The following is a 21,670-nucleotide window of genomic DNA, read 5'->3' as shown; positions in this document are numbered from 1 at the left end:
TCCCACTCCTTCTGCTTGTGTTCCCTCTCTCGCTGGCTGTCTCTCTCTCTCTCTCTGTCAAATAAATAAATAAAAATCTTTAAAAAAAAAAAAGGCATTCTTCATTTCTTTCTTAAAATTCTTTTTTTTTTTTTAGATTATTTATTTATTTATTTTGACAGAGATAGACAGCCAGCGAGAGAGGGAACACAAGCAGGGGGAGTGGGAAAGGAAGAAGCAGGCTCCCAGCGGAGGAGCCTGATGTGGGACTCGATCCCGGAATGCCGGGATCACGCCCTGAGCCGAAGGCAGATGCCTAACGACTGCACTACCCAGGCGCCCCTTAAAATTCTTTTTTTAATTGAAGTATAATTTACTTAAGTATAACTAACATGTCATTATTTATTCTATTACAATGGGTTTTTTTTTAATCTCTAGTATTTCTTTTTGGTTCTTTCTATGAATTCCCATCTGTTTACATTGTCCCTCTGTTCTTTCATGCTGTCTGTTTTATCCATTAGAGATCTTAGCATATTAATCATAATCGTTTTTAATTCCCAATCTAATAATTCCAACATGCCATATCTGAGTCTGGTTCTGACGTGTGCTCTGTTTTCCAACTGTGTTTTCTTTTTAATATGTCTTTTTTTTTTTTTTTTTTTTTTGGCCAGGCATGATGTACTGGCTAAAAGGAATTGTTATAAATAGTCTTTAGTAGTGTGTTAAGTTGTAGGGGGAGAGGAAGCATTCTATAGTCCTATGATTAGGTCTCTGAGCCTGTACCTCTAGACTGAGAAATTCACATGTACTTCTCAGTCCCTCCTACCCCGCTTAGGTGGGACAGGATGGCCAGAGGGAGCTGGTGGGTATTTCCCTCACCCCAGGTCAGTTAGGGTCTGAGAAATCCCAGCAAGTTAGCCTCCAGTAAAATAGTTTCTCTGGAAGCAGACCTTGCTAAGACAAATGCTCTAGTGTATTTCAAAGTGGTTCCTTTTCCTCCTCCCCTTGTCAGAAGCAAGTGGAAATTTTTCCATTTATTCACTGTGAGATCCAGGTAGAACTACAGAAGGTAAAACTCACAAAAGTGTGGGGGTCTCCGGACGACTGGGTTCCCTGGAGTTTTTAACTCTCAGAATACATATTGAGCTCCCACCAATTCATAAAATACACTTCATGTTTCCATACCCCAGCACTGATTCCTACAGAGGTTTTAGCTCATTGGGTTCTTGCTACTGTCAGCTCTGATTCACTCCATTTGCTTGCTGTTCTCTTCAATGTGGGGGCGAGGGGTAACAGTTTGCCCTAATGACTTCAATTCTCTTACAAATTGAAGAAGAGTTGTTGAATTTTCAGTTTGTTTAGCTTTTTATTTGTTGTTAGGACACAGTGGTGACTTCTAAGCCCAGAAACTGGAAGTCTTATATTTTATTATAACTGATTTCCAGCTTACTTGTCAGATTTTAATCCTATAAAATATGCAGAGATTTCCGTTATGGCCCAGCTTAAAAACAAGACTCAAAAGTATCAAACTGTTACCAGGTAACTTAACTGCATCCCAGAACAGAGCTCAAACACAAGAATATTCTAAAGGAATAGAAAATAACCCAACACCCAATAAAGTAAAATTCACAATGTTTGGCACCCAATCAAAGATTACTTAGCTTACAAAGAAGCAGAGAAATATCACCTAAAAGGAAGAAGAAAAATTAATCAAAACCAACCCAAAATTGATATAGATTTTAGGATCAGCAAACAAAGTCTATTGTAACTGCATTACATATGTTCAATGGTTAAATGAACACATGGAAGAAAGTTTTTAAAAGAACGAAATCAACCATCTACAGATGAAACTACAATTATGAGACTGAAAGGGATTAGCAACAAATTAGATATTACAAAAGAAAAGACTAGTGAACTTGAAGATACAGGCTGTGATAAATTTAAGATGTATACTGTAAACCCTAAAGTAGCCACTAAAATAACAAACACAGAGTTATATAGCTAATATTCCAATGAAGCAAAGAGTAGAATAATAAAAAGTACTCAATCCAAAAGAAGGCAAAAGAGGAGGAAAGGGGAGCAAAGAAGAGATAGGACAAATAGAAAACAAACAGCAAGGTAATAACCAATCTAACCATATATAAAAAATCACATTAAATGTAGCTGAATTTATTAAATGGCAGAGATTGTCAGTTTGGATTTTTTAAAAAAGACCCAACTATGTGTCTCCTAAAAGAAACACACTTCAAATATAAAGACACAGGTATTTTGATAAAAAGTAAAAGGAAAGAAAAGGACATGTCATGCTATCAGTAAAAGAAAGCCAAGATGACTATATTAATACCAGACAAAGTAGATTTCTGAGAAAAAATATAATCAAGAATAAAGAAGGTCATTATATAATGACAAAGGGGTCAATTCATCAAAAGAACATGAGAAGCCTGAGTGTTTATGTACCTGAAGGCAAAGCTCCAAGATTCAGAATGCAAAAACTAACAGGACTGCACAGAGTAATCCAGGATTCTATTCAGAGATTTCAATATCCCTCTGTCAATAATGGATAAACAAATAGACAAAAGGTCATAAGGATATAAAAGGTATAAGCAACACTATCAACCCCCTTAACCTAAGTGACATTTATAGAACACTCCACTCAACAACAGCAACATACACATTCTTTTCAGTCAGATATGCAGGTCTGCAGCTTAGAAGAGCCATCCAGGTAGGAAAGAGACTTGAAAGTCATTAGCGTTAAGATGGTAATCGAAGCCTTGAGAGTGGAGGCAGAGTATGGAGGGTGAGAAGAGAGGATGAGTGAAGGAAGAGGAATCAGCAGAGCAACCTGAGGAGTAGCCAGGGCATAGAAGTAGCAGAGTGAGGTTAATCAAGACCACTGAGGAGTGTTTCATGCAGGGACCGGCCCATAGAATCAAGTCTGCATTTATTCATTCAACAATTCTGAGCACCTGCTACCTAGCAGGCACTGTGCTGGGGACACAATGGGAAGAGAGAAAGAAGACTTAGACCCTACTGTCCTGGAGTTCACAGTCTAGTGGGGAAGTCAATCAAATAAATCCACCGACAAATTTGTAATTACCAAGGTGGTTTTGTGAGAGTATATATCAAAGGAATGCAGTCTTCCTGAAGAAGTAACATTTGAGTGAGATCAAGACAGGCAGGTCCTAGATAAAACACCAAAAGCACAAGCAACCAAAGAAAAAATAAGTAAACTGGACTTCATCAAAATTAAAAATTTCTGTGCTTCAAAGGACACCATCAAGAAAGTGAAAACACACCCTGAGCACAGGAGAAAACGTTTGCAAAACATGTATCTGAAAAGGGATTTCTATCTAGAATATATTAATTTTTAAAATTATTTTAAAGATTTTATTATTTGAGAGACAGTATGCATGCACACATGCATGCATGAGTGGGGGAAGCAGCAGAGGAAGAGGGAGAGCATCTCAAACAGACTCCGTGCTGAGTGCAGAGCCAGATGCAGGGCTCTGATCCCAGGACCGTGAGATCATAACCTGAGCCAAAATCAACAGTCAGATGTTTAACCGACTGAACCACCCAGACACCCCCAGAATATATTAAGAATTCCTAAAACTCAATAATAAAAGGACAAACAACCCAATTTAAAAGTGAGCAGAGGATTTGAATAGACATTTATCCAAAGTTATACAAATGGCTAATAAGCATGTGAAAGTATGCTCCAAATCATTTGCACTAAGGAAATGCAAATCAAAACCATAATGAGATACAGCCTCACACCCGAAAAGATGGTCATAATGATAACCTTTAAAGTGGAAAATAACAAGCGTTGGTGAATCCTATTAGTTAGCTAAGCCATAACACAATACCATAAACTGAGTGGCTTAAACAACAAAAATTTACTATCTCACAGCTGTAGATGTTAAAAGATAAAATAAGGCACGTTAAAAATCTTAAGTTTATTTGAGCAAAGACTGACTTCAATCAGGCAGCATCCAATCTAGCAGATAGAAAGGACCTCTGAGTCGCTGTACAAAATGAGACTTTCATAGACAGAAGGCAGTGGGAATAAGGAAGTTACAGCAGCAAACAGCAGATTGGTTGTTGCAAGGTTACTTTCCTTTAGGGGATGGCAGAGGTCTACCTAGTGCTGATCAGGTGATTCCTGATTGACTGGTTTAAGATTCCATTTCTGGGAGAGCTGAAACTGTAATTAGGTTAAGCCTCAGTTTGGTGACGTGGGGTGCAGTATAAGTGACTCCACTGTGGGTCTGTTATCTTGTTTTTAACAGAGGCTAGAAGTCCAAGATGAAGGGGTCAGCAGGGCCATGCTCCCTCCAAAGGGGCTAAGGAAGGATCTGTCCCAGGCCTCTCGCCCAGTTTCTGGTAGTTGCTTGGTTTGTGACAGCCTGATGTCAGTCTTCACACGGCATACTCCTTGTGTGTGAGTCTTTGTGTTCAGATTTCTCCTTTTAATAAAAGACCCCTGTCATAGTGGATTAGGAGTCCAATTTGACCTCATCTTAACTAATTACATACGCAATGACCCTATTTCCAAAGAAGTTCACATTATGAGGGACCCGGGATTAGGACTTCAACATATGAATTTTGGAGGGACATAGTTCAACCCATAACAGCAAGGCTGTGGAGAAATTGAAACCCTCATAGAGTGCTTTTGGGAATGTAAAATGGTGCAGCCACTTTGAAAAACAGTCTGGCAGCTTCTCAACATGTTAAACATAGAGTTACCATATGATCTAGCAATTCCACTCCTAGGTACATATCCAAGAAAATGAAAACATATGTCCATACAAAAAATTATATACAAATATTCATAGCAGCATAACTCATGAAAGCCAAAAAGTGGAAACAGTCCAAATGTCCTTCAACTGATGAATGGATAAACAAAATGTAGTATTATCACACCACAGAATATTATTTGGCAATAAAATAAATGAAGTACTTAAACTGACACAGTATTATATGTCAATTATATCTCAAAAAAAAAATTAAATGAGGTACTGACACATGAGTCAGCATGACAGCATGGATGAACCTTGAAAACGTTATGCTAAGTGAAAGACGCCAGTCGTAGGACACCACATAACGTATGATTCCTTATAAGAAATGTCCTGAATTGGCAAATTTGCAGAGGCACAAAGTAGATTGGTTGCCCAGGGCTGGGGAATTTGTGGAAGGTAGGGGGAAGTGACTATTAATGGGTACAAGGTTTCTTTCTGGGGTAACGAAAATGTTCTAAAATTGATTGTGGTGATGGTTGCATAACTACGAATACACAAAGTTTAACTGTATACGTTCAATGGGTGAATTTTACAGTATGTGAATTGTATCTTAAGGAAGCTGTTATTAAAAAATAACAAATAGGAATAAATAAACTCCTTACCATGAAAGAAAAGGAGGAAAGAGGAAGAACATTCCAGCAAAAAACAATCGCCAGAAGGTGAGTTCCGGAATGGCAGCAATTTTTGCCAGTTTTGTTCACTCCTGTACTCCCAGTACCAAAACAATGTCTGGTAAATAGTAGGTATAGTGTGTGTATACACACATATTTATAGCATACAGTAGAATGTAGAATATAGTAACGTGCAAAAGTCTTGTGGCTGGCTCAGTCGGTAAAGCATGTGACTCTTGATCTTGGGGTCATGAGTTCAAGCCCCATGCTGGGGGTAGAGTTTACTTTAAAAAATAAAAAGCCCTGTATCTGGAAAAAAGCACTGGCCTCTGGAGAAAAATATCAGTGTGACCGGGATGATGCTGAAGAGGACGGGTGGACCACGTAGGTCAGAGATTTGGATCTTAATCCTAGAAGCAATGGGAAGCCACTGAAGGATTTTAAGTGGAGGTGGAACAGATTTACATTTTAAAAGACCCCACCAGTAGCAGGGGAGAGTCCATTAAGATAAGGACTGAAAAGTTGGATTTAGCAACAAAGAAGTTGTTGGTGACCTTGGACAATATCAGTCCAGGTAGAGAGACGGGGTGACTAATTTTGGGAACTGGAAAGGAAGTAGAGCCGGCAAAATTATACTACACTTGGTGAGACCTCTCCATATTCACAAGTCTCCAAGGAAACCGACCAAAAATACACTTGGCTTGGGAAATAACAAAAGACATGTTCACATGAATATTCACACACAGCCGGTTCACCAGCTGATTCTGTTTCTGTTCAAGGATTCCACACTTCTCACCCTGACACAGAGGGAGGACCCATGGCCACAGTTCTGCATTCTCTCCCAACAGATGTGGCCTTTCATTGCTGGGAGTGGTGGATGGAAGTCCTCAGAGAAGGATGTCATCATCTGAGACTTGGGGACACTTTAGAAACATAACTTGTCCCCTTTTAGCATCACTGAGCCTCTCACCTGAGCTATGTACAACACGGAACCCAAGGACAAGCCAAGCAGACACACTCAAGCCCTACACACTGAAGACTAAAAGTGAAAGCTTTTGGAATAGGGTACTTAGGTCCGTAGTGTGACCAGATGTCTGAACTGAGAACCAAAAAGGCTGGGTGCTAGTTCTCATTCTGTCAGTCACGGTAGCAAATCCTTGGGCAAGCAACTTAACCTCTCTGGGCTTCCATCTGCTCAGCTCAAAAATGAAGAGAATAAACACACGCCCTGCCATGCTCAGAGTGGTTAGGAGATAACAACCGTGTAAGGGCATCCCCAGAGTTTGTGGGGCCTGAGGTTTATATCATTTTATAGGACCCCTTTAAGAAAAAGAATATAAAATTATAAAAACAAAATTAACGGATGTGAATATATGTTTACGATGAGAAATTATATCAAACTATAAATTTTAAAAAGGTAATACAAAAAGAAAATCAAAACATTTTTTTAAATCACATGTTTATTCGGGCACCTGGGTGGCTCATTCGGTTGAGCACCCGACTCTTGGTTTCAGCTCAGGTCACGATCTCAGGGTCCATAAGGTTGAGCCTGCATCGGGCTGGGCTGATTTTCAGCGCAGAGTCTGTTTCAGGTTCTCTCCCTTTCCCTCACCCTCCCCCTCTGCCCCTCTCCACACGCACGCGCGCTCTCTCTCTCTCTCTCTCAAATAAATAAATAAAATCTTTTTTAAACAATCACATATTTGTTAAATTAATTGCCTGGCATACTACTATCCATTTTCTTTCCATTACATTTTTTGGCTACATATTCTCTAATGGTTTCCTCAAAGAGAACAATTTTGTAATGTTTCCTATGGAGAGAACAGGAAGATAATTCAGTCTTCCTCTCTCATGGTTGATCAAAATTTGTTATTATTGCCAGTTCAAAAAAGATATTTGCAGTGTCCCAACTCATTATTTTACAATGGTTCTCAAATTTGGGGAACTCTCTAACAAGCTTCTTTTCTTTATGAGCTATAAGATTTCAAGGAATTCCACATTTTCTTGTGCAGCGATTAATCTTTTATATCTCCTCATTCTTCTGGTGCTGGACACGCCAGGACCAAAGGACCTCTGGTGCCTTCAGATCGCCATGCTTATAATTCAGCACAGTGGGAGTTAAGAGTAATCTAGAAGCCATTCCTACACATGGAAGGCAGCAATAACTTAACTATATACATGAACCAAATATATGTATCCCACTTAACTCAAATTAGGGGTATTCCCTACTCCAAAATGCTTACAAATGTTCGTGGCTGCTTCAGTGTCCCCAGATAAGGAAGTCGCAGTGAAAAGAGACCACTAGTGATCTTAAAAGACGTGGGCTAAAATATCCTAGTTTTGGGGCGCCTGGGTGGCTCAGTCAGTTAAGCCTCTGCCTTGGGCTCAGGTCATGCCCCCAGGATCCTGGAATCGGCCTGCATGGGGGCTCCCTGCTAACGAGGGGGTCTGCTTCTCTCTCTTCCTCTGCCCTCCTCCCTACTTGTGTTCTGTCTCTGTCTCGCTCACTCACTCAAATAAATAAATAAATAAAATCTTTTTTTAAAAAAATCAAATATCCTAGTTCTGCTAATTTTATAAAAACACGACCTCTTCTTCCATGGCCATAGAGGGGGCCTGGGCGAGTGAGGGTCCAGAAAGTGAAGTTGCGTTAGCGTTGGGGCAAATCACCTCGGTGGCCACAAAGACTGTTTAAAAGGCTGAGCCAGAGCAGGGAATATTACTCACGTTTGGAGGGAAGCACAGCGGCCCCGCCAGCCTGGCTCAAGCTCGTGGCCGGCCACGGCAGCGCCCCAGTGAATGAATCTGTGGCCACTGCCAGCCAAACGTCACGCAGAGGTCCCAGCTGACCCACCTGCTCCCGCCTCCACCTGCAGCCCCCACTCGAGGCCCACAAGTGTCGGCTCCCTCCAGCCCACCTTTCCACTCCACAGGTCTCCGCCTCCGGTTTCAAAAGGAGCGCCCTCCCTCGGGCCCGCCCCTCACTTCCGGCCTGGAAACCCTTTGGTCTCACCGGGTCTCGCGATATCGCAGCTTCTCGCCTCCCCGAGCTAACCCCGGAGAGCACCGTCCGCAGGTCTCCTGGTGGTGAATTTTCCGGCTGGGGCTTGGGATCAGGGCTCGTCGCCAGGCACGTTTTCTAGCAGCACCGACCAGGCTATTAAGGCGCAGTTAAGTCCATCAGGCCCAAGGTTCAGATCAGGGGCGGAGGGGCGGGGGTCCGCCTTCAACCAGACCCTGGTCTGGTTCTGCGCGTATGGGTGATAAGAACTCAAAAATATGAGTGACTGCCGGACACTGGGCTCTACGCACGTCATCTCATTTAATCCCCACGATAACCCCGAGAGAAAGGCATGGTTTTTACCCTCGCTATAGAGATGGGGAAACAGACTCAAAAGCGGAAGGATGCCGAGAGTCACGGGAAAGGATGTGACCGGTGACCGGACAGTCTGACAGTAAGGGCTCATTACTTGGTAAAGCAATTTGTCAGCAGATTCTGCTGACCCCTCGATTCCTAGAGGACAGTGTAGCTCCGTGAAACGTGTTCCACCTTTGGGTTCACACCGACTTATGTTCATATAAAGATCCAGACACGTTCTATGCTGTGTGACCTTGAGTAACTCACTCAACCTTTCTGAGACTCAAGTGATGGGGATAATAATACCTCATGGGATTATGAGGATCGGATGTATATTCAGTGCCTACTCCAAAATAAGCACTCAATAAATTGAAGCTATTGATTAATAATATTTTTATCCCCTTACATGTTGTGCAGTGTTCAGTGTGTAGGAGATGCTTAATAAGCCATAAATGAATGAGTGAATGAATGGAGGGAGAAATGAATAAGTCTGGACAGACACCAGGTGATCTCTACCTCCAGTCCACTAATCTCTTACTCAGGTCCCTGATATGGCTACACCTCAAAGGGCTTGAAGTGGGAAATGACTGTTCATCCTCCTTTTCCCAAGTAGTTGTGTGTATGTTCACTTGTTATTAAAGTAGCATACAGAAAAATGCACACATCTTAAGTGCACTTAAGATCTTATAAAATGAACACACTGGTATAACCAGCCCCCTGATGAAGAAGCAAAACATTACCAGACCCCAGAATGCCCTTCATGTTTCCTTCTAGGCCTATACCCCCTCCGGGGTAACCACTGCCTTGCCTTCTACCAGCAGACATTAGGCTTGCTTGTTTTTACACAAGTTGCAACTGGAATCAGATAACATGTGCTAATCTTTAACTCCCAGACTTCCATGTCTCCTCGCTTCCAGCGGGAGTCCAAGAAGAAGCCCAATGGGGTTGACTTCCATGTAGTCAGGGCAACTGCCTGAAGCCAACTATCTCAGCATCATGGCTAGCCTCTCTACCTGCTCACTGGCCCAAGGATCCCTGTGCCATGGACTCCTGGCATACCTCTCCCTTTCTGAGGTAACAAAGCATCTTCTGCTGCTTCTCAACTCTTTCGTAAGGGTTCCCATGGTGGAGATGTGTGTGTCCCTAGTGACCCCTGTCTTTGCCGTTATACCCCAGATCTTTCCTCCTCCTCCAGGAAGGCCGTGGGAGAGTGGAGAATGGAGATGTGCTGAGCCAAAAGGAGGTCATGCCCAGCTTCACAGCATTCCAAGTAATACTGCTCCCTCTGCTTTGTTCAGTGTGCCCCTCCCCCCTCCATCAAAAACTGTTTCTTGCTCAGGGGTATGAGCTCTCGAGGTCTCTGCTGTTCCTCCCTGCCATCTAGCATCTGCCACATTCCCTCAGCCCACTAGACATGTTTGTTCATTCCCAACCCCCAACTGAAGGCATGGGTTTTGTCCTCTTACAAAGGATTCCTGATGCCATGCAGATTAAGGGATGTGGTTTATGGGTTCTGGGCGTTCTGCCTCGAGGGGGCAGTGTCGCCTAACACCACAAGACAGCCCAGTCCTTAGCCCAGTCAAGAAGCCCCATTACACAGATATTATTATCAAACCCGTGTTACATATGAGGAGGGTAAGGCTCAGAGAAGTTTAAGCGATTTGTCCAAAACCATAGAGTTCATAAGTGATGATAAGGTGACCTCAGGAGTGCTGTTTGATGCAGGTCTAGAAGGCTTGGTATCTGTTAAAGGCCACCATTCAATGAAACTAAAATGAGACACGTGGATATTTTACATATTTCACATCTAGTCCTCAAACAACTCGAGGAGAAAGGTTTTTTTTAAGTTTCCATATGGCAGATACAGAAATTGAGGTCCAGAGAAATTAATTATTCTGCCCAAGATCACAGGGATAGAGACTAAACTAAAATCCAGCCCCTCCCATCCCACAGACTGACCCTAAAGCCTGGCTCTTTCCTCTGTGCTCTGCCACACTCATCAAAGGGATTCTGGCAAGTGCAGATATGAGTGGGTACATGGATAAGATAGGACGGTGGGGAAAGGATACAAAAATACTAATTCAAACGGATACATGCACCCTGATGTTTACAGCAGCATTATCTACGATAGCCGAATTATGGAAACAGCCCAGGGTCCATCACCTGATGATGGATAAAGAATGTGATACACACACATGCACACACACACTGGAAAATTACTCAGCCAGAAAGAAGAAGGAAATCTTCATGGATGGAGCTAAAAAGTATAATGCTAAGTGAAATAAGTCAGTCAGAGAAAGACAAACACCATATGATTTCACTCATATGTGGAATTTAAGAAACAAAACAAATGAGCAAAGGGGAAAAAAGAGAGAGAGGCGAACCAAGAAACAGATTCTTTAACCATAGAGAACAAACTGCTGGTTACCAGAGGGAAGGGGGGCGGGGGGTTGGGTGTAATAGGTGATGGGGATTAAGGGGTGCACTTGTCGTGATGAGCGCCGGGTGTTGCATGGAAGGGCTGAATCAGTATATTGCACACCTGGAACTAATATTACACTGTATGGTAACTAGCTGGAATTTACATAAAAACCTAAAAAAAAAAGATAGGACGGTGGGAAAGCATTCCAGAGAGAGCAAAACACGTACCACAAAGGGACAGTTTTGCTTCTCTATTAATGTGTAACAAACCACCCCCCCACACACAATTTAGTGGCTTAAAATAGCTATTTTTATCTTTCACAGTCCTATGGGTTGACTCCACTCAGCTAGGCAGTTCTCACTGGGGGTCTGTCATGCCATTGCAATCAGATGGGAGGATGGGGCTGGAGTCATCTGAAGGCTCATCTGGGCTGGATGTCCAAGATGGCTTTTTTTTTTTTAATTTTATTTTTATTTATGTGACAGAGAGACAGCTAGCAAGAGAGAGAACACAGCAGGGGAGTGGGAGAGGAAGAAGCAGGCTCCCAGCGGAGGAGCCCGATGTGGGACTCGATCCCGGAACGCCGGGATCACGCCCTGAGCTGAAGGCAGACGCTTAACGACTGCGCTACCCAGGCGCCCCCCCAAGATGGCTTTTTAAACACAAGTCTGGCACCTCATCTCAACTGGCTGGACCAGATGGGGACTGGCCAGGCAGTCCTCTCTCTCCAGATAGTCTTTCCATGTGGCTTGCTTAGGTTTCCTTGTAGATGGTGATCTCGGGTATTCAAATCCCACACGTGGTAGCTGACTTTCCCCGCAGTGAACATTCCAACAGACTGAGGCAGCAGCTGCAAGACTTCTTATGACCTGTCTTTGGAATTCACGCAGCATCACTTCCACAACATGCTATGAGTGAAAATGAATCAGAGGGCCGGCCCAGATTCAAGGGGAGGGGACAATTCATAGGTATGGATATCAAGAAGCATGCATGGTTCAGTGGGGGCCATCTTTGGAGATCAGCTACTACAGGGGGCTAAGGCAGGATCAACTCAGGAACTGCACATTTTCCTGTTTCAGTGGAACATGGTGTGCAAAGGAGCAAGACTGGAAGTGATGGCTTGTGGCATACTGTGGAGCGGTTCAGTGACATGCTCAGGAACCTGTAAGTGGGTACCTTCTGGGGTCTTTAGCTGCCCAGCATCTGAGCCTCCTTCCTTTGTTGGAGGATCCTCCTTAGTGAAGGTATTAGTGGGAGGTCAGGATTCCCACCCTTGACTCCTGAGAGGAAAGTCACAGAACTGTGACCTCGAAAGTGTGACAAATCCATGATCCCACTTGGGACTCCGATCAGTAAGTGACCCGAGGAAGCAGAGGATGTTTATAATTCATCCTAGCGGCAGCCACAGCCAGTTCTCAGGTAGTGGCTATTCAAGAGAGGACCCCCAGAGCCCAGGGGCAAGAGCCCCCTAATCAGGCTGCTCCTAAGGCAAGCCCTGACTGAGGTTCTGGCTGCGTGGCTCCTCCTGGTTCCTGCCTACTTCCTGAGACTGATTCTGGAGGCTTCATGTCAATTTTGTGAGTTTCCTGACATCATTCCAGTAAATTCCTCTTCTACTTAAGTGAACCAGAGTCCATTTCTGTTGTTTGCAATTAAGAACCCTAATAGGCACAAAGACCCATTGAAATCTTCAGCCAGAGGAAATGACATGACCAGAGCACTTTATGGAAGAGAAAAATAGAAAAATCTGATAACGACAGATTGAAGAGAGAGCAACAGGAATGAGAGAGGCTGGTTGGGAGGCTGTTGTGATGTTTGGGGTGTATGGTGAGCTACAATATTACCAGTGCCAAGAAGTGGGAGAAATAGCAGCTTTTGGCCACTGAGTGAATATGGAAAAAAGAAGAGAGGGGAAAGTCCATGTCGACAGAGTTTTGAGTCTTAGCAACTAGGAAAATAATGTCACAGAGAGAAACAAGTAAGTCAGGGAGAACTCGTTTGGAAGGGGAAATCTTCATTCATTTATTCAACAAATATTAATTGCCTGCTGTATGCCAGGCACTGTTCTAGGCATTGAGAAGACAGCAGGGAGCAAAACAAAGTCTCAGTCCTAAATGAACAAATACATACATGAGAGAAGGAAACTGCTTTAATAAAGCTTCCGTTTGTGGCACCACAAGGCACACAGCGAAACATGTCTAACTGGCAGCAGGACTTCAAGAAAAATCCTAGGAAGCAAGGCCGGACCTAAGATGAATTGACCATCATTCCCACAGACATTCATTCACTCATTCATTCACTTACATTTATCGAGTACCTACTATGTACTCAGTACCATTCTTGCCGTAGAAATACAGCAAAGAAATAAAAGAAGTTCTCAGCTCTCGTGGAGTTTCCATTATAGAGTAAGAGACAGACAGTAAACAAATACACAAATATGTCAGATACATGATGTGTACTATGAAGAAAAATAAAACAAGGGAAAAGCAAGAGGAAGTTTGCTATTTTAGACAGGCCGTTCTAAGCAAAGACCCCTCTTGTAAGGAGATACTTGAGTCAAGTCCCGAATGAAGAGAGGCAACATCCACGTGGTTACTATGAGAAACCTATATCAGGCAGAGAGGATAATAAGTGCAAAGGCCCTGAGGCAGGACAATTTGGTTTCTTCAAAGAACTGCCAGGAGATCAGTGTGGCTAAACTAAGTGGATGAGGACAGGAGGAGGAGGAGAACAGGTGAACGTGGGAGAGGAGGTGGGAGCCAGATCTTGTAGGGCCTTGCAAGTCATTGCAAGTACTTTGGCTCTCGTTCTGAATGAGATAGAAAGACTTTGGAGCATTTTGAGCAGAGGAAGCACACTACATGACTAACACTTTAAAGGGATTATTCTGGCTTCTCTGTATAGAATAGACTGGGGGTGTGTGAGGGCAGAAGCAGGAAGACCAACTAGGAGACAGCTACAGTCATTCAAGGCAAGAGACCATGGTGGCATGGAGCAGGCTGGTAATGATGGAGGAGGGGAATGCGATCAGATTCTAGAAATAAACAGAAGGAGAACAAACAGGAATCTGCTGATAGATTGGATGTGAGGTGTCAGAGAAATAAAGGAGTCCAATGACTCCAGAGCTTTTAATAGGTATCACTAGAAGAGCAGTTGCCACTTACTGAACAGAGAGGATTGAGAATTACAGCTAGAGCTTCAGGAAAGAGTAAAACTGTCACCAGCCTTCCCGCCTGCCTGCCTTCTGAATAATTTGGCTCCAAAGCCATGATGGGGGGACCAAGGTAAAGCACCCATGTGGGGGCGGAAGAAAGATATTTGGCTAGCATAGGTTGTCAGGGCCAAGATGGGAGAAGGTGAGGTCTGCAAGGGAAGTGGAGGGGGCAGTAGCAATGGCAGGGAATAGGTTATTTACAGAGGGGATTAAATAACCCTTCCAACTGGAAGAGAGAAGGAAGTCACAGAAATAGAAAGGGGGAAAATTAGCATAAATCTTGTGGTGTTGGATTGGAATTGAAGGTACGGTGTGCACTCTTGGTTTTCTACATAGGGAGATTGAGAGATTGATTGATCGATCAATCGATAGATAGGAATGTGTGTATATAATTATACATATATTTCCTAGCACTGTCCATTGAGAGGCCCAAAAGCAGTGACACCCCAAGAACAATGCACACACCCAGCACCCAGATCTTGATTTCTAAATCTCATTCTCCATTAAAAGAACAAAGGTGCCTTCAGAGAAATGGCTGGTTGCAGGGCTGGAACAGAGAAAGTACAAGATGAGCCCAGTACATCTTGTGCCAGAAAATAAGGAAGTGCTCAAAGAATCATGGTGATAGAAACCAGCTTGGCAGCTGGCCAAATCTGGGAAATTTTTGAGCATCAAAATAAATAATGATGCAACAAGTAAAACACCCACATCTATAATAATGTTGCCAAAGATGCATAGCCCAAATTGAACCATGAGGAAACAACAGATAAACTCCAATTGAAGGACATTCTGCAATATAATCAGTCTGTAGTCTTTTCAGTTGTCCTGGTCATGAAAGTAAACAAAGCCTTGGCACTGTGTCAAACTGAAGGACACTGGAAAGACAGGATAACCAAATGTAATGAATAATTCTGGACTGGATCCTTTAATCATTAGGCCAGGGAATGAAAGTCCAGTAAGGTCTGGGCGTTAGATGGTATGAATGTATCGATGTTAATTTCCTAATCTGGAGCATTGTATTGTTATGTAGGAGAATGTCCTTTTTTTAAAGAAATTTACCCTCAAGTACAAGGAGCGATGGGGCATCGTGTAGACAACTTACTCTCAAGTGGTTCGAGGAAGGGGAAAGCTCTTTGTATATTGTAATTTTTCTGTTACATCAAATAAAAAGAAAAAGGCAAGAATGGATGAAGTCCCTGAGACGTTGGAGAGTGACAGGAGGATCAGCCAGTGCACCAAATGGTGGATGGAGTATTCCTAAGGAGAGGACAGTTGATGAGGTGCAGTGTTGCCAAGAGATGGCAGAGGACAAGACTGAGATAAATGTCTTAGACTTACAAATTTTGTCCATGTTGTCAATCATAGCAAAATCTGTTTACATATGCAGTACAATGGAATGTAAATTGGTTATTTATCATGAGAATACTGAACGTGCATATGGATTTCTAACAACTTCTTGGCTTCCCTGGGCCTTGGGATTCAGAGGTTGGAAACCTGCTTTCACTACAAATCATCACTACTTGGAGAAGAAAATCCCAATGACATAGTCATATTAGCTCTTGTCAGGAGGCCCGGTCTCCAGAATTCCTAGTTTTAGAAGGGTTCTTTCTTAAATTTAGTATATTCCAATGATACAATTCAATGCTCACATTTTGGGCCAAAAATATTCTGGATATGGAATTATTATTGTGCCCAAATAATACATGCTCATTATAAACTAATGAAAAATGTAGATAAAAAAGAGAACAAATTTTAAACCACCTATAATCCCATCATCCCAAAATAATTTCCGTTAGCAATTTGCTGCTTATTTTAGACTTTTAAAATGCAAATCACGTCTATAAATTTTTGTTGCACTAAAGGAGGGATCCTGCCCTATGTTATTTTGTATCTTGCACACTCCCACCCCCATACAGAGCAAACACGTTCTCAGTCACTAAATATGCTTCAACCACCTCATTTTTAAGGACGCTGCGAAGAATTCCATTGAGCAGATGGACGATGATTTATGTAATCATGTTCCTATTTGCGGACTTTCACATTGGGCGCAGAGAGATCGCGCCGCAGAACTTGCCCACCAAGCACGGACGACTAGAGAAGATGGGGGAAGCTGGGTCACCGAACAAGGTTTTAAGTACACAGGCACCGAGGAAAGGTCATCGAAGCCACGGCCGGCGGAAAGCAAAGGACTGAAAGAGTCAGGATGTGCCTCAGGACAAGGCGCGCGGAAGGAGTGGACTCCGAAACCCACGGAAACGAAGCGAGACCCCAGGCCGCCGGCGGCTGCGGCCTTAGCCGCGGCTGCTGCGGGACGTACAGGCTCGAAAGCTGGTGCACCGCCGATCCTCACCAACAGAGGGCGCTGGGGCCACAGCAGTTTACAGTGGGCGGGTCCCAGCTGCCGGCCAGATGTGGGCAGCTGGACCGCGGGAGACGCAAGCGCTACCCAGCCCCTGCAGGCCCGCAGGCAGGGGAAGAGCGAAAATGGGATTCAGAGGCAAGGGTGATGGCAGAATACCCCATCGCTGCTCGGCAGGGCCTCAGATTGCCTTCCTTGTGGGGCAGAAGGCGGGGGGGAGCCTCCTGCCCAGAGGGGGCTCCGTTTTCTGATTCCCACAAAAGTGAGGTAGGGGCAGGCAGCAACCCTGGGGCTGGCTCAGCAAGACAGAGCCAGGTCAACTGGGTGGGGCTCCGGGCCAGGGGAGACCCACGCGACTGTCTGCGGCGGGAAAGAGAGCCGGCCTTGAGGGCTTTGAGCTTCTTGAGTACCCAGCCCTCGAATCCAGACGTTCCAACACACACACACACACACACACACACACACACACACACCCCACACCACACCACACACAACCTCCCTGCGCTCTTTCTGCCCTGGGTGCGGTGTGCATTCAAGAAGAGAGCAACTGAGGCACAGCAAAACCGAGCACCGAGTAGACCCGTCCTCCCCACATTGTCTGGAGCGGAGAAGAGTTGGGCTAGAAGGCGGCAGTCCGAAGTTCCAATTAAGGATCCCGGGCTAGGGACAACCCTAGGGACCCCGCCCCCTTGGCCTGCCTGCTGTCCCCACCCCGGCCGCTTCCCTGACTCCGGAGTAATCAGCTGCTGCGCGCGGCTGTAATTGACGGTGCAGGCCCTGTCTGGCAGAGAGCCGGCGGGCGGCGCAGGGGCGGGCGAGGGGCTTAATTGCAGGGCTTCGGGTCGCAGTCTGGGCTGCAGCTCCGCTTGGGGGGAAAGGGACAGACACTAAGCTCGGAGAGCCTGGCCTCAGAGGAAGCGAAAGACCTCCGAGTCGGCAGTCGGGGATCCCCACCCCGGAAACTGGGGATTGAGGGGCTTGAACCCTAGCGAGTGTGCCGGGAGGGGGGGGAGGTGTGGGACGTCTCCAGAGAGCTAGGAGGAGGGGGGCAGATTCCAAACTCCCCACCCCAACGCCAAGGAGCCCTGGTTCATCTTGTCCGAGACTCCTCCCTCGTTCTGACCCTCCCTCCACCACCATCCCCCGCTCCCCTTTCTGCCGCCCCCGTCACCCCCCTTCTCGTATCCCCAGGGCGCTCCCACCCTGGGGAAGAATGTGCCCTCCTAGCGCACCCTTGCCATGGTAACGGCACACCCCCACCCCCGCGCACCGCAGCGGCCCGGCCTGGCCCGGAGGGCGGCGAAAAAAGGGGGAGTGGGCGCCTCCCAGCCCCGCGGACACACCTCGACTGCCCTGGTTGCCGCAGTAACCGGGGGCGTTTCGAAGTGCGCAGCCGCAAAGTGGCACAGGGCACTCCTCTTGATCCTTCACCCCTCTAATCCACCAGCAGAGGACCCTGGCTCCTAAGAGAGACTGCCGCCCACCCTCCACCCCCGCGCAACTTCAAGGACAAAGTCCAGAGAGGGATCATGGGGAGTTCCAGCTTCCACGCACAGCAAGCCTAGAGGGCAAAGGCGGCAGGAGGACCCAGATAGCCTGGAACCTGGAAAGGGATCCCCCTGTCCCCAGCCCGCCCCCTCCCCCAGCAGAGCCTAAGGGGGGCGCTGGCAGCAGGAAGCCGGGAAGGGCCCCGGAGGCGCGCAGGCCCCACAGTGGAGCGGTGATTACAGGGACCTGTCCCTCCCGCCCCCGGCTCCCACTCTCATTAAGTCATTTTTTCCCCTGTTGGAAAGTCCCCGTGCCTTGAGCGCAGGGGTTGGGGCGACCGCAGGCAGCTGCCGGCAACCACATGAGAAGGGGGGGGTGGGTGGGAAGGAGGGGGCCTGCGACAAGGGCCTGGACAAACTCCAGCGTGGAAGGCCCCCTGCCGGGGGCTAGCTGGGGGCGCGTTAGTTTGGGAAGAGGAGGGCCTGGATGCCGCTGACCTTGCTTCTCACTCACCAGGGTCCTCTTCCAGCTGCCAGGGCCCCTACCTTTGATTCCCTCCTCTTTTTTCAGCCCTTCGATCTTGGGTGACTGACAAGCAGGATGCTTGGGTTCTGACCCCCACCTCAGTCGTGCTGCCTCTCCCGGACCCTTAACCCTACCACTGCCTGCTGATGTGTCCACCACCCTCGCTCTCTGTTGCTCTCTGTTCATTCTCTCCCCCCCCCCCCATTGGGGCCATCCAGGATCATACTGTTTTTTCCTCCTGCAAGGAGGTGACCCAGGGTCCATTAAGGCGAGAGGTATTGAGGACCAGAACTGTTCCCTCCCCCTCTGATCTATGGTTCACCATGTTCTTATTTCCAAATTGCAACCCTGGTCCTCCTCAAGCAACTTGGCAAGTTCTTCCTCCCATCTACCTCCGCCACCCCCTATTTCCAATCAGCACATTGATTTCTGCTGCGCCCTTCAGCCAGCATGCCTAAGCCCCCGGTGCCCCCTGGGCCCTATTTTCCTGCCCTTCATCACCTCCACATGTCCCCTTAGGGCCCTTGCCAAATCCCACATTCCCCTTTTCAGTTGTGGGGTCCAGCTTTGATCCTCAGACTCTAGTCAGCTCCCAGCCCAGAGAGAGGATGTGAAGCAGGCAACACCTAGTTTGTTCCTTTCCCAACTCTCCCTCTCTTCCTTCATAGGTCAGGCCAGCATATATCAGCTCACCAGGACTTGACTGGAGCATGTCCCTCCCCTACAACGTGGTGTCCAGCCCCTGCCCCACCCCACCACCCACCCCTCCCTCTGGAGGCAGCATGCTCCGCAGTATTCCGACTCCTACCTCCTTATGCCAACCCTGAGCCTATATCTCTCCTCTTCAGTCTCTCCTCCCCCAGCTCTGTCCTTCTTCTGCCTGGAAGGCACAGGAGGGTGACACTGAAGATAATGCTGTAGTGGACACTGCTGGGGTGGGAGTGCCCCCCTAGGCCTTCATTTCTCCCCCCCCCCCCTCAAACACACACCTCTTCTCTCCTCCTTCCTGGGATGGGAGGGAGCAAGGGGGCGGGGAACCCAGCCCCCACAGCCCTCTCCTGGGTGAACAAGAGGAAAGGAATGAGGCAGGTGTGTCTGGCTGCTCCCGCTTACCCCTCCTCCCCGGGGGACTCTCACCCGCCTGCCTATGGGGCTGTCTTTTGGGGGTTGGGGAGAGAAATCCTGCCCTCCACAGAAGCAGCAGAGCTGAGTATGTGGACGGTCCTGCTGTCTTAGGCATGTCCAGGAGCTGCTGGGATGCAGGCAGTTGGAGGGAAGGAAGCTGAAGGCAAGCTAGTGAGGGCACATCTTCCAACTGGTGGGCTTACAGGGATACATCATCATGAGAGCCTCCTTTCCTTCTCATACCCAGAGGGCTAGGGAAATATGGGGATTTGTGTAGGCTGGTAATTGGAAAAAGGAACCAGACTTCATCCACATCTGGTTCATCGAGAAGGATGCCATTCTGGGTAAACTAAGGTAGGCAGCAGGATCCTCAACTGTGAGCAACAGGAGGTCTGGATGAAGTAGGTGAAGGGTCCTTTCTCTGAGATCCTGACCCGACCTCCGTCTCTACCACCCTCCTTGAGGGTCTATTTCAGAAAAACATCCTATCTGAGAGCCAAGGAGAGTGCAGCACTGGACCCAGACTCCCAGCTCAGCAGTGTCCTATGGGGGTAGAGAGAAAGAGGCTTGCCCACCGGCCAAAGGGCACCCTGAGCTGGGGATCTGGGGGCACAAGAGGCATAGGAAGGATGTTGCTCCACCTCTGGCCTTACCTACATACCCCACCTGCCCTGCATGGACTCAGAGAGACCAGAATCCAGACAGTGAGTCTCCTGGCCCTCCCCCGCCACCCTCCTCCTGGCCGCACCTCCTGGCCCCACCTGCTCCCTGGGGCGCTGGGCTGGCTGGGTTGAGCTGGGTCTTGCCCAGGATTACTCCTCTCAGAGTGCCTGTCTCTGCCGAAGGGTGCTGCTGGGCACCGCCACTCGTCCTGGCTTGTGGCAGAAGGCTCAGGCACAAGGTGGACAGCTAGAGCTCTGGCATCAAGAGCTCCTGATCCAGCCTCTTGTCAACATCCCCACGGCCTCCATCCAGTCAGGCCCCGTGTCTGGTTTGGAAGAGGGCTGTAGTTTCCTAACTGACCCCCTGCTGTCAATTCGTCCCCTCTTCATTCAGTTCCCTGTACAGCAATCCATGTGGAAATCAGACCATGACACTCAACTGCTTAAGACTTTCTGAATTTTCTCATTCCTCTTAAAAACCCCAACTTCCTACATTGGCCAGAGGCACATGTGATATGACTCTTGCCTGCCCTCTGAGCTCCTCTCCTGCTAACCTGCCCTTTGATTCTTCACTCCAATCATACTGTCCTCTTTGCTGCTTCTCCTGAAGACATCTTTCTCACCACTGAGCTATTGCATTTGCATGGTCTCTGCCTGGAAAGCCCCAACCCTCAGTCTGTGCATGGCTGTCCCCATTGTACCGGTCTCAGCATGAGTAACACAACTCAGAGAGGCCTTCCCAGACCAATGTGTCTATCAATCAATGAATGGATAAAAAGATGTGGGCCGTGTGTGTATATACATACATACACATATACATGTACACAATGGAATATTATGCAGCCATAACAAAGGGTGAGATCTTGCCATTTGCAACCACATGGATGGACCTTGAGGGTAGTACACGAAGTGAAATAAGTCAGACTTGGGAAAGACAAATACCATAGGAGTTCACTCATATGTAGAATCTAAAAAAAACAAAACAAACGAATAAACAAACAAAAAGCAGAATTGAAACTATAAATACAGAGAATGAGCTGGTGTTTGCCAGAGGGGAGGTGGGTGGGGGATGGACAAGATGGGTGCAGGGGAGTGGGAGACACAGGCTTTCAGTTATAGAATGAATTA

This window comes from Ursus americanus, chromosome 1 (assembly GCF_024610735.1).
Source record: "Ursus americanus isolate L20-20 chromosome 1, mUrsAme1.1.p, whole genome shotgun sequence".
Lineage (NCBI taxonomy): Eukaryota > Metazoa > Chordata > Mammalia > Carnivora > Ursidae > Ursus > Ursus americanus.
Note: the sequence above shows the minus strand (reverse complement) of the source record.